We start from the raw sequence: 12,934 nt of genomic DNA, 5'->3' as shown, positions 1-12,934 counted from the left end.
TATACATAGTTAGAAAGCTCTCGGATTTCATCAAAAAATCTTCATTTGTGTTCCGAAGATGAACGAAGGTCTTGTGGGTTTGGAACGACAATGAGTGTGAGTAATTAATGCATTTTTGGGTGAAAACTAACGGTTTAAAGGGATAATTCCACCTAAAATATAAATTCTGTTATTTTATTCACTTTTGTTATAATGCTGTTCCAAAGCCTTCAGAAAAAAAAAATTAGGAGATATTTTAAAGAATTTTGGCAACCAGATGTTTTGGTTACAGAGACATTCGCAACGGTGTGCATTTAATTTTATAGTGTGTGTTACTATGGATGCAACAGTACAGTTAGCCACGGTTCAATACATGCCTTGGGTTTTTTTAACCACGTTTTCAGTTTGGTTTATTTCTGATGGCTTATCGATTTTTTTAAAAAGCAAATTAACAACACAAAACTCATGTACACTTATGTACCTATGGAGAAAGTACATGGATTATTATATGTCTACTCAAAATTTCTTTTGAGAGAAAGTATTATTTTCAACCCTATTTTTACCCAGTTTTCCAATGGATTGGCCATTATTGGAGCGTTATAAAAACATGTAATGTCTGTTTCATTCATACTGGAAGCCAGAGTATGAGCTCTTTGGACAGAAACTTCACCGTGCATCACAGAAGGCAATAGAACTTTAATGACATTCCAGGAAATCTCTAATATGGACAGTCATCCAGCTATTGCTGTAAAAGAGAGTAAAAAGAAGATAGAAATGTTTCTAAGATGAAATATAAAGACAATAAACACTTGGGACTGCGACAGTGTAGTTTATCTGTGTTCTGTGTCAAAGCCAACTCAGCAGTATTTTATTTTATTTTTTTAATAAAAAATTAAATATAATTGTAATCTCTTTTGTTCTCTTTTTTTTTGGACAACAGATTTAGAAATGCTTCTCATTACAACAGTAGAAGGTGTTTAGCATTTAGGGTTGGGAATCGAAAATCGATTCCAATTCCAGAATTGGATACTTAAGGTCAGGAATCAGATAATTCTTGTAAAATTAAAATTTCGATTCCGCCTATCGATTCCTGTCTGCATTGTTTTTTGTCTGTGAAGACCTGTCCTATTGATCTTCCAGGACATTGCTTGCTAAGCTAAGCGCTCCAAAGTTTGGCTACACTTGCGATCAGATGCCAGAAACGCTAAGTTTAATATCTGTGATAAGCTAAACATGTTGCAAGAGAGGTGTCACCACCAATATGACAAAGCACTTTAATTTAACAGATCTTTAAAGATCGCGAAATGATTCAAATTCACCCAAACCAACGTGATTCTATTTATAATTACAGTAATTCGTCTCAATCAGTTTCATTCCTCAAACTTTTTACGTGTGCAATCACTACATTATCACTTGGTTCGTCCATGCAGCATACAATCACACAGAAATCTGTGTTGGCGCTGCCGTTGACCTAAAGTGAGCAGCTGTTATGTATATGAATGAAACAGCTTCACAGTCTTTTTAGCCAAACAGTATCATTATTTCTGTTACAAACATTCAGATCACAGAAGTACTGGGATAAAAGTTTACAGTTCAGATATAAACTCTGATGTGTATGGTAGCGATTAAAATAGAGTAAATCATCTTTTAAAAGTAATTTGACACTTCAAATGAAGATTTGTCGATTACATTGTTACGCCAGTAGGTGGGAAAAGGGGCTGTTAAAATGTATTTGTCTTTGAATCATACAAGAGATTTTTTCAAAAACACTGATTCATCCAGGAAGGAAACAAGTACATCTTGAGTGAGTCAATGAATCATTCATTAAATTTACATGTGATTTTGTTTAGTTGTCTGATGTATGAAACACAACTTCCATTGAAAAAAAACAAACAAACTCAATTTATCCACAATCATACTGCTCTATTTTGTACCTAAACAGCTCTAAAAGAGTCCAGTTTTTATGTAGCCTGTTGGTTTTTGTTCATGGTATTCAGCAGCAATTAAATGGTTTGCAAAAAGAGACATGAGATAAATGTTTGATTTCATTTTTTAATCACATTGGAATCGAAATGGGGAATCGAAAAGAATCGGAATTGATAAAATTCAAACAATACCCAATCCTATAAGCGTGTGTTGCTTTTTCAAATGTGTTTTAAAAGCGTGGAGGCATTTTCTCTTCTCAGCACATAAACTCGTGGGCACACACACACACAAAGCCAATTCGGAAAAGAAATAATAAAACATGCAGAAGTTTACTTGAACACAAAACCGAAAATCAATTCAATTCGTAAGCGAGTATTGAACCATAGATGTCGTACGCAAACAGTTCAATGTTATATTGAGAGATTGGTGACATCCCTAATGGTGTACTTCAGTATACTTATCTATCTACAGTATAATAATTTTTAATAAAAATTATAATTTACACTCAATATGTAATTATGGTGTATTGTTTTATACACCCTTTTTCTGTTAGTAAACATTGTGATGTTTTTCTGTGGGGCGGAGCCTTGGTTCCAAAACCCTGGCAACCCTGCCTGACTGTTTCACTAATGCTAGCTATTAAGTTTTTTAGCTTTGTTTTTTTAACAATGATTGGAGAAAATCTGATTTTACCTGCCAAATGTAAGGTCACTCACTGTCCGGGACCGCGCGATAGTTTATTTGAAAAAGTTTACTTTAATGGATGAAACTAGATTGGCTGACCTGTACACGCTCATTTAAAGGGCAATCTGACAGTATTACCTCTGGTTGAGTGCCTCACATCTATAAAGAAACTTAACATGTATGGTAAAGACAAACTCACCTATGAGTCTATCTAGTCATGAAGCTGTATATGTAATATATATATTATATATATATATGCGCCGTATATAATATATATATATATGTATATATATATATATTTCAACTTCAGCAGTCAACTGTTTTTTTACAGCTACATTATTATTTCAGCCAAAATCTATCACAAACAACGATATACAATTACAAATGATTAAGCATATAAATCGCCAGTTTGTTGTTTTACACACATGCACACAGACATTATTTCATACACAACATAGTAGTGAGATGCATAAGAAAATGTTTAGGCTACGCGCCCATAAAAACTACAAAAAAAAACACTTTATTTATTGTGATAAGAAGTGTGCTGCAAACGCTAGCATTTTTGACGATCGTTTCTGTCCAGTCCGCTCGTTCTTTATCACATTTAACCACAGCAGTCGTAGTTTTTTTTTCATCTGGCAGTCGCAGTGGACGTAATTGTGACGTAGGCCCTAAAAGCGGTCTATAATGTATTACAATAATAAGGTGGCAGATATCTGCCACTATTTGCACTAAAAGAAATAGCATGCAACTACTATTTACATGTATTGCTAAGTCATAGGGGTTTGGAACAAATGAGGTGAGTGAATCATGAGTATAATTTTCATTTATGAGCAAACTATCCCTAAAAATGCTGAATGGTTTCCTGTGAGTGTCAGGTTTTAGACTTGAATGATGGAAATGATAAATTTGCTTGGTGTGAAACAAAAGAAGTCATGGAAGTTTCCACCATGATGGAAAAAAAAATACTGATGGTGTCTGGTCTCAGATGACGATGTATTGTTTACAGCAGTGGTTTGCTCATACTAATGTTAAACAGCACCGCGTTGTGTTTTTAATGGGCACACTTAAGTGATTTCACTTCCAGGTCAGAGCAGCTGCTGATGACCTCTTCTTTAGCACAGAGGCCTCTGGGAGTCATGACTGCTGATTGACAGCAATGAACAGCCTGGGAGTCGAATGGAGGGATGTGTGCAGGAGATAAAAGGGTTGTTGCGTTTTGAACTTTCACTTCATTATTGGGACAGAAATGCAAATAATAATGTTTTGAGGATAAATTAGCATATTCCTGGGGTCTTGTGAAATACAGACTGCTGAAAATATCAAATTCAAAACAAGTTTGTTTACCAACTCTTTTTCGCTTTAGGTTGTGTCCTATTTTTCTTGGTCTAGACACTTTTGTAAAAACGTTAGATAATTATTGATAGATAGAAAAATGCTTAACTTATCAGGTAGTATATGTACTTTTTTTCCCCCAAAAAATATGGGCCCATGCCTGTGTGAAACTATCGTAAAAACTTAATTTTTTAATCTTATAGATGCTACATAATCTCAGTAGTCATGTGTCGATCATTCGTTTTTGTGACGGCTATTTAACGAGACCTTTTTGTACGTGGTGTTTGCAGGCGTTTGTGTAAGCTGTTGATAGGCCTGGTGCTATAAAAAAATCCTGCCACGCCGCTGTCCAGTCCCATGCCTGGATGTTAACAGAAAACACTACTTAAATGTTGCCTAAAGGTGGTGTAAGCGTCGAGAAAACAGAATATGTGTCCCACAAGGAATAATAATGAATACAGTTTATTACAAAGGACTCTGGGGAACCGACAAATTTGAGATCTGCAGTTGCTTGTTTATTATGTAATCTTTTTATTCTATTTTGATTTCATAGCTTGTCCTAATACTGTGTATTACACACCGATGCCATAGCTAACCATTAGACACACCCCATCTCGAACACGACTTCGTACCACCTTAACTATAATAATTAAAGTATGACATTAGCTAATATGCATAGTAATCAATCAGTAAAAATCAATAATAAATAAAATGTAACATGCTTACCTTTCATATGCCCCCCCCCCCCGCAAAGGTTTTCTCAGTAATTATCCTTATCAGCATTCAATGCTACTTATGAACTCTAACTAGGCCTAACCGGGCAACCTGCAACATTTAACCTGAAAATGTCAGTAGCATCATCAAAAGCACTTATAATTTAAACCTAGTAGTGTACCTTGTAAACATGGATTTGTTTCCACATGGATTGACAAAAATCTATCTAACTCCTTGAAGTTGTATAAATCTGAAAAAAGGCACCACCCCACTGATAGCTTTTGTACTTTTTTCTGGAGCGTGAGTGTGTAGCCCATAGATAAGCATTCGGCTGAGGACTAGCATTATATAGTTTAACACTTTATTAATGGCCTACTTTAATGTTTATAAAAACATTCTTTATAGTCATCTATTTAATTTATGATTTGGGACTTTGACCACTTTTAATAGAAGAAACAGTGTGGTAGACTTGGTCACAAAGATGACATCAATCAACACTCATTAAACTGGAATTCAAGTTAAGCACAGACGACAATAAATGAAATGACGCAGAAAAAAACGTGTTCACAATCCAGATGACCCTGCAGTGGACTTCAGCTGACGCCAGACAGGATTAGGACGCCACCAGTCCCTGGGAATTAACAGTGCTGACAGCCCACTGTCAACCGCAGTCTGTAAATGAAGGGCCACCCTGCATATATGGGTACTGCTGGTTATTTAGATATTAAGCTACAGGACACCCACTATAAGGCAGCTACAGTTACTATTATCTGAATATTTTGTGAAGGTTAAAAGGAGGAGAGGAAGAGACATAGGTACATAGGGGGGGCAGACGAAGAGGAAGAGATGACAAAGACTGACAGAGGAAAAAGAGCACGATGATAAGGGAACCCATCAACACTTTTGAGACTGTTCTGAATTTTGACCAGATCTGGTGAGATTAAGCAGTTATAATACGGAAAGAACTCCTTGGGATGCACGGTCAGTGCTATATTCTAGCATTTTTGCTAGAAATTAATTTATTTTAGTATTATTAGATACTTTTTGTTCATTAGTATTTCGTTTATAAAGTTTACTGCTTAAGGAAAAAAGAGAGCAACACTTATGAAAAATATGTTGCGATTGTGAGTTGCTCCTCATTGTCAACTACTGATAAAAAAAGTAAATGCCAACACTAATAATTTGATTACATATGATTTCATATTGAATAATGCTTTGATTAATAATAATTACATTTGATATAAGTTTATCTTCTGAAAAAGATTCAATCAGTCTTTCTTGATCTCCTGATCAGAAGACACGATGTCTGTCGGTAAAGGCTCAGATTCTTAGTTTATACTGCACACAATGACCATTATATTTACTGTTTTTAATTTAACTCTCAAAGTCACTATGTCCTTCAGTGCTTATGTCTGTTTAGCAAAACTTTCACTCCTCTCTTACGATCTGTCTTCATACTCTTGCTCTCTCTTGTCTTCAAGCCTTTTTCTCTCTCAGAATAACATGTTGGAAAGTATATTTTTGTCTTATTTTTTTTGTTCTTGAAGCTTATAATTTGTTGATTGATTTCAGTTGTATAGGAGAAGACATAGTCTGATATTTCAGAAGGGCTGTGACTTGTGAGGTCAGGCCCTGTGAGTTTTAGGCCCGGTTTTGTAAAGTTAATTCTGCACTGTGGAAAAGAAATCAGTTAGTAGGAAGGGGGGAGAAAACAGGATGTTTGAAGAGAGAAAGAGAGGGAAATATGTCATAAAGTAAATGTTTTTCTGTTACAGAACAGTCTCTCTCACGCTGTCCACCTGAATCAGTTTGTACTGACTTCAGAAAAATTGAAGAGGCCAATGATAGAAACAACCTTGGGTCTTCACTCTATCTGACACAAAACTCTGCTATCTTATCATGATAATGTGATGGATGAGAAAAGATTAAAAGACCAAAGTTTCTTATTTTAAGGGTTTTTAGTTAAACTGGTCATTCGAGGATATTTAGATAGGAACTTGTGTGGTGTGTGTGTGTGTGTGCGGTGTGTTCCGCGCCACATTTAAATGCAGTGTATAAATGCTGTGTGATAGCTGGATGTCTCATATGAGATGCTTTTGTGGAGAATGTGAAATCTATACAGTATGTTCAAGACTGCAGCTACACATGAGGTGGGTTGTCTCCATTATGAATGCATGGCCATAGAATTCAACATTCTTGTTCACTTTCATTCAAATTATAAAATCTAACTTAATTCTAAATTTACTCATTAAGAAGTAAGTAACAGTTAGGGACATGAATAATCAATATTTTACGTTATTTGTATGCTAACAGTTAACATACAGACAATACTATATATCTATATATATCTATATATATAGATATATATATATATATAATATATATATATATATAATGTTTTTATATTAATAATACGTTATTATTTGTATATTTAATAATATATTTTAAATTTTTAAAAAGTCTGTTTCTGCTCACAAAGCCTGCATTTATTTGTTCCCAGAAAAAACAGAAGTACAGAAAAAAATTGTAAAATTTTAAAATATTTTTACAATTTAAAATAACTTTTCTATTTTTTTTTCAATATATTTTAAATTGTGTTTATTCACTGTGATTTCAAAGCTGAAATTTAGCATCAATTACTCCAGTCACATGATCCTTCTTCAGAAATCATTCTAATATTCTGATTTGCTGCTCAAAAAACATTTATTATTATTTTGTTGAAAACAGCTGAGTAGAATTTTTTCAGGTTTCTGTGATGAATAGAAAGTTCTGAAGAACAGCATTTATCTGAATGGTAGAAAATCTTGGTTGTAACACAATTATAAATGTCTTTATCCTCACTTTTAATAAAGTTTAAAGGCATCTTGCTAAATAAAAGTATTAATTGTATTTCCTCAAACAATTGTGATGCAGAAAATGTAGCTTTGATCACAGGAATAAATTACATTTTTAAAAAATATTCCAAATTAGAGTTTTAAATTAGAAATGAGAAATTTCACAATGCATTTTGGATCAAATAAATACAGGCTTGGTGATCAGAAGAGAATTCTTTAAACACATTAAAAATCGAACTTTTCAAAAACTTTGGAAGGGTAGTATGCAAAAGTAGTTAGTTAAACCATTATATGTATTCAACAGGGAAAATCACCATTTAAAATTGAATGTAGACTGACTACTTGATCTACTGTTATAATAATTGTTCATAAATAAATTTAAATAAAAAAAGCCATTTATTAGTGAAAGAGAATTAACTTTGCCCTTATTGAGTTTTTGTGCCACAAAAGTTCAAAAATTGTTTGCATTGGGAAAACAAACCTAGAGTAGATTTTACATTTGAAAGTAATGAAAAGAATTTGTGATAAAAATAGATGCCTCAAAATGTTTGATCATTGCTATTTTATCTTTATTTTCAGTGTTATTCAGGTCGTTCCCTCTTATTTATTTATTTGCCTTGTTAAAGTATTTATAATTATTTCAAATGCCTTATATAAATACTCAAAGTATGCTGAATTTGTGGGTATATATTGATCTTTTTCTGTTTCTCTGAGTGGGCATGAGGGGGCTGAATCCGATTCTCTCCAGTCTCGCACCATGTGGGGTCTGTGCTGGTAAGGAATGTATGCTATGTAGGCGTGAGTATTGGGTGTAATGGAAGGAAGGTGAAGAATGTCTTGGTGGATCACTTCATCCTTTTCTGGCCAATATCCAGAGCGTGAAGGACAGCCATTTATTTTTGCATTTGTGTACTCATGTAGCTCACCAAAAAAATTTAAATTGATGATTCTTATTTTTTATGGCCCTCCATTTAGTTTGCAGTGCACACTTACCTGATCGATCCCCACAATCTAAGCAAATCCCGATGGACTAAATCAAGTACTGCCCTATGTTGTTTTGCAATCCAATAAAGCCGCTCAAATATAAATCACAATATAGAAGATAAGACGGTTGCAATTTCCAATTCATGGCGACCGTAATCTGTTTATTCCTTTCATTCTGGGGTGTTTGGCTTTTTTAAGTGGTGCAGTATAGTTAGGAAACTTTGTGTACTACATTTTCGGCTGAATCTTGTGCATGTGTGTGTACTGTACGTATGACTGAGAGATCTCGGGGGAGCGCTTTTGCCATTTCTGCCCTGTTAGACAGCCACGACTATTTATGTCTGAACATATATAAATGACTGTTACTCACCACCACACACACCTTGCATTGATTCCCTTCAGTTCCTACTTCCACAAGTACTCACATGCACACAATCACACTGAACCAATGTGCACATATGAGAAATTGTGAAATCAAAGGTTTTTCACCATTAAATTGCAGTTATCCACATCATCTAGATTTTCCTTCCATTGATTTTCTTCAATTTTCTTCGATTGGTCACTCTTCACTCGTCACTGGATCTATGCGGGTGGTCATGTGGGTCATTTCTGTTCCTTGTAGAAAACCCGCATTCTGTCTTTTTTCAGCTGTATGGGGAATTCTAGGGAGCAGCTGGGTAATATGCCAGACGGGAGGCAACACGTCTGTTGACTGAAAGGCAATGGAAGAGAAGAGGCTATGCCGGCAATGCCAAGGCAACCAGGAGAGGCAATGGCCGAGCACATTCATGTCAGCCTGGATGCGGGGGCCCATGACACCAGGTTTAAGCCCCGTCCTCCTCTATAAAGAAGCTACGGACCCTATTCCAAAATGCCAGGGTGAGTGGCAAATGAAAACCCTTTCTGTTTACCCTAACAAATCAAGTGCACTGGTCTAAAGTGAATTAGCTGTTTAGAATGTGGGGGGGTTTGCATTGCAGACTGCCTGGCCTGGCGGATCCAGAGGTATATGTGACCAACAAAGTGGGCGAGGACTGGATCTTCCTGGTTTTCTCGGTCTCACTATGGCTCTGGTTAGAGTGGCGCATGGACTATGACAGTGCCAAGAGACTACAAGGTAAATGTTCCTATTTGGTGGTCACTTTAAATCTGTATATATTTAAGCAAAAATGTATGAGAAGCTCTGTTATATTGTGAAATAGTTGTGGCCTTACTATTTTAACTGTTATTCTTCTATTTAGACACCGCTTTATAATAGGGTTCATTAGTTAGTGTTAGTGAACGCACGACTAACATTACTAACAAGGAGCAGGTCTATTGTGTCACAAACTGTTTATTGTTGTCATTCATGGTAAACTTAGAATATTAGCAGATTGCAACTTTTGATTTTAACGTGTTAGTAAATATTTAAATTAACATTAAGATTAACATAATTTTTGAAAAGTACTAATGTCTAGTACTAATTAAACTAATGTCAACAATTCAAAACTGTCCACCCAAAACTGAAAATTGATGGCATTAATTGTTCACCCTCATGTCGTTCCTATTCCTTACGAACTTTGTTCATCTTTGGAACACAAATGAAGACTATTGACCCTCAATAGACAGCAATGTAACTGAAATATTCCCAGGTCCAAAAATGTAGCAAGGAAATCTGTAATATAGTCCATTGTGACATCCCAGTGGTTTAACCAAATAATTTAGCGAAGCTAAAATAAAAAGAAACTAACACTAGCTTCTCTTATCTTTTGTATTCTATCTGTTTTCCTTGTTATTTATTATACAGTTAACAAAAGCAAAAAAAGGCATATTAACACTAGCTTGACTCCATTCTTTTCCTTTTCTATGATTTAAATTTTCTTTTTATTTATTATATGATTTAAAAAACGTTGGTAAGTGTGTCTGCATTAACTGAGACTTGTTTATAGCCGCACTCTGCAATATCATTGCTTTTGTTGATTTGATTGCTTCCATTGTCCTTCATTTGTAAGTCGATTTGGATAAAAGCGTCTCCTAAATGACTTTAAATGTAAATTTAAAGCATTACACAATACCTCTAAAATTGTAATACACATAATTGTGGTAGGCTCTGAATAATCAGGAATAAGAAATAAGAATACTCACAAATAGTTATACAAGTCAAAACTTTCTAATAATTGTACAGTACGCAGTATATGCATTAAAAACTGTCAGAAGAAAAATAGCAAAAATTAAAAAAAAGTATTACTCAAAGATAAACATTGTGCCTTAATTAAACCTAAATAGTTTAATTTTGACGTTAAGTATAATTCATTAAATTGAATCAACACCAAAATTGAATGTGTGTATCATATATGTGAGCAAATAAAAAAATATCTTACAGTGAAAATTTTCTCAACCTTTCTGTTTTTATCTGGAAGCATATAAGTGGATGTACGGAGAGTGAAGGGGAATGTTGGCTCTGCGTATATGGCCTGGGTCTCATATCCCATCATCCTCGTCGTGTTTGCATCCCTCTTCTGTCATCTGGTTCTCTCCACAAGCTATCGGTTTGTGTATTCGTATTGGTGTACGTCCTCTCATTCCTGCTTTTATTACTCTGTATTATTGCTGTTTGTCCTATGTTCTTTTACTCTGGCCTTCCCCATCTCTATTCTGGTTATTGCTCACAATGTCACAAATTAGTTGGTGTCTCTCTGTTCAATCATATGTACTCAGCTATTATGCTTTTTAAATTTCCATATTATTGTCTCCTTTTTGTCCTCAAGTCCACCTCAAACCACGCCCACAAACACTTCAAATTTTAATTTTTGTGCCCTCTTTCAAGATGTGATCATCACAGTCTCGTTTTCGGCTTACTTTCTCCACCTCCCCTCACCACAATTGTTTTGATAGCGTTTCATGTGCTACATCAGACTGGGAGGATACACACCAATCTTTTTTCATCTTTTATAATCAGTTGTGGACAAGATCTACACTCTGTGTGGAATGGTTTCATGTCTCATGGATTAATTCAGTGCATTACTCCCTCTCTCTTGAAAATCTTTTTCTCTGTCCTTCAGGCTCGGGGATCCACTGAACTCAAGACCATCCTCAGAGGTTGTGGTGTTAAAGGAGTATCTGACGCTCAAGGCGTTTGTGGCTAAAGTCATCGGTCTTTACAGCTGGGCTGGGCAGTGGTATGCCATCGGGACGGAGGTGGACCTCTCTGTTACATTCATATTTTTATATCGTTATATATAAATGTGCACTATTTATTGAAGTATAAAATATATATCTATTTATTTATCTATCTATCGATCTATCTATCTATCTTATCTATCTATTCTATCTATCTATCTATCTATCTATCTATCATCTATCTATCTATTACTATCATATATCTATCTGTCTGTTGTCTGTCTGATGTCTGTCTGTTGTCTGTCTGTCTGTCTGTCTGTCTGTCTGTCTGTCGGTCTGTTCTCTCGTCTGTGTCCGATTTCATGAACAGAAATTTATCTTTGACACTGGCATAAAAAATACATCCTAACTAGATAATACTATACCTTCACATATCACATAATCACTCTATATAAAACTGAATCAGAAATACAATCGTAAATGTGTTGCAATTCTGCAACATATTTTTGGATTTTTCTAGATATATTTTAAGTCGTAAAGTACGCAGTATTTATTAAAATCCCGTACATGGCTTTAGCAGGCATGTATACATGATATTAAGCGGGGCAGATAGTGCTTGAGACCTCCGGAGCTCAAACAAGACATAATGTGACCCTGGAAACACAAAACCAGTCTTAAGTCGCTGGGGGTATAAGTTTAGCAATAGCTAAAAAAAAACAAAAAAAGCATTGTATAGGGGTCAAAATTATCGATTTTTTCTTTTATGCCCAAAATCATTGGGATATTAAGTAAAATGTTCCATGAAGATATTTTGCAAATTTCTTACCGTAAATCTATCAAACCTAATTTTTGATTAGTAATATGCATGCTAAGGCGATTTTCTTGTTTTTTTTTTTTATTTTTTTTGCACCCTCAGATTCCAGATTTTCAAATAGTTGTATCTCAGCCAAATATTGTCCGATCCTAATAAATCACACACATCCATGGAAAGCTTATTTATTCAGCTTTCAGGTGACATATACATATCTATTTTGAAAAATTGACTTTAATACAGGTTTTGTGTGGTCCAGGGTCACATATATCAATCCGCTTCAGCTATGTGTCTGCATCAGGTCAGTAACTAGTTGGCATGTCTATTTTTTTTTGTATGTGGAGTAGTGGATCAAATTAACAAAGTAGGCTATACGTTTAATCCTTTTGTTTAAATGTGCTCACATGAATAGCCTTTATATGGTTCTGTTATGTTTTTGTTTATTCGAGAGAATAGACATATGATCTTCTTTCCTCACCCGAATTGCTCCACAATTTGTAGCAATCTAAAATCAATATTTGGAGGTGATAAATACTATATTAAGGCAATTATTATAACAGCATTTTAT

General features: G+C 34.8%; 1 pseudogene; it reads left to right on the top strand.

Moving 5' to 3' along the window:
• The window catches only part of LOC122144555, a 40,747-nt pseudogene that overhangs the window by 14,460 nt on the left and 13,353 nt on the right, over window positions 1–12,934 (top strand).

Source organism: Cyprinus carpio, unplaced genomic scaffold (assembly GCF_018340385.1).
Source record: "Cyprinus carpio isolate SPL01 unplaced genomic scaffold, ASM1834038v1 S000006722, whole genome shotgun sequence".
Lineage (NCBI taxonomy): Eukaryota > Metazoa > Chordata > Actinopteri > Cypriniformes > Cyprinidae > Cyprinus > Cyprinus carpio.
This window is presented reverse-complemented; position numbering and strand designations above follow the sequence as displayed.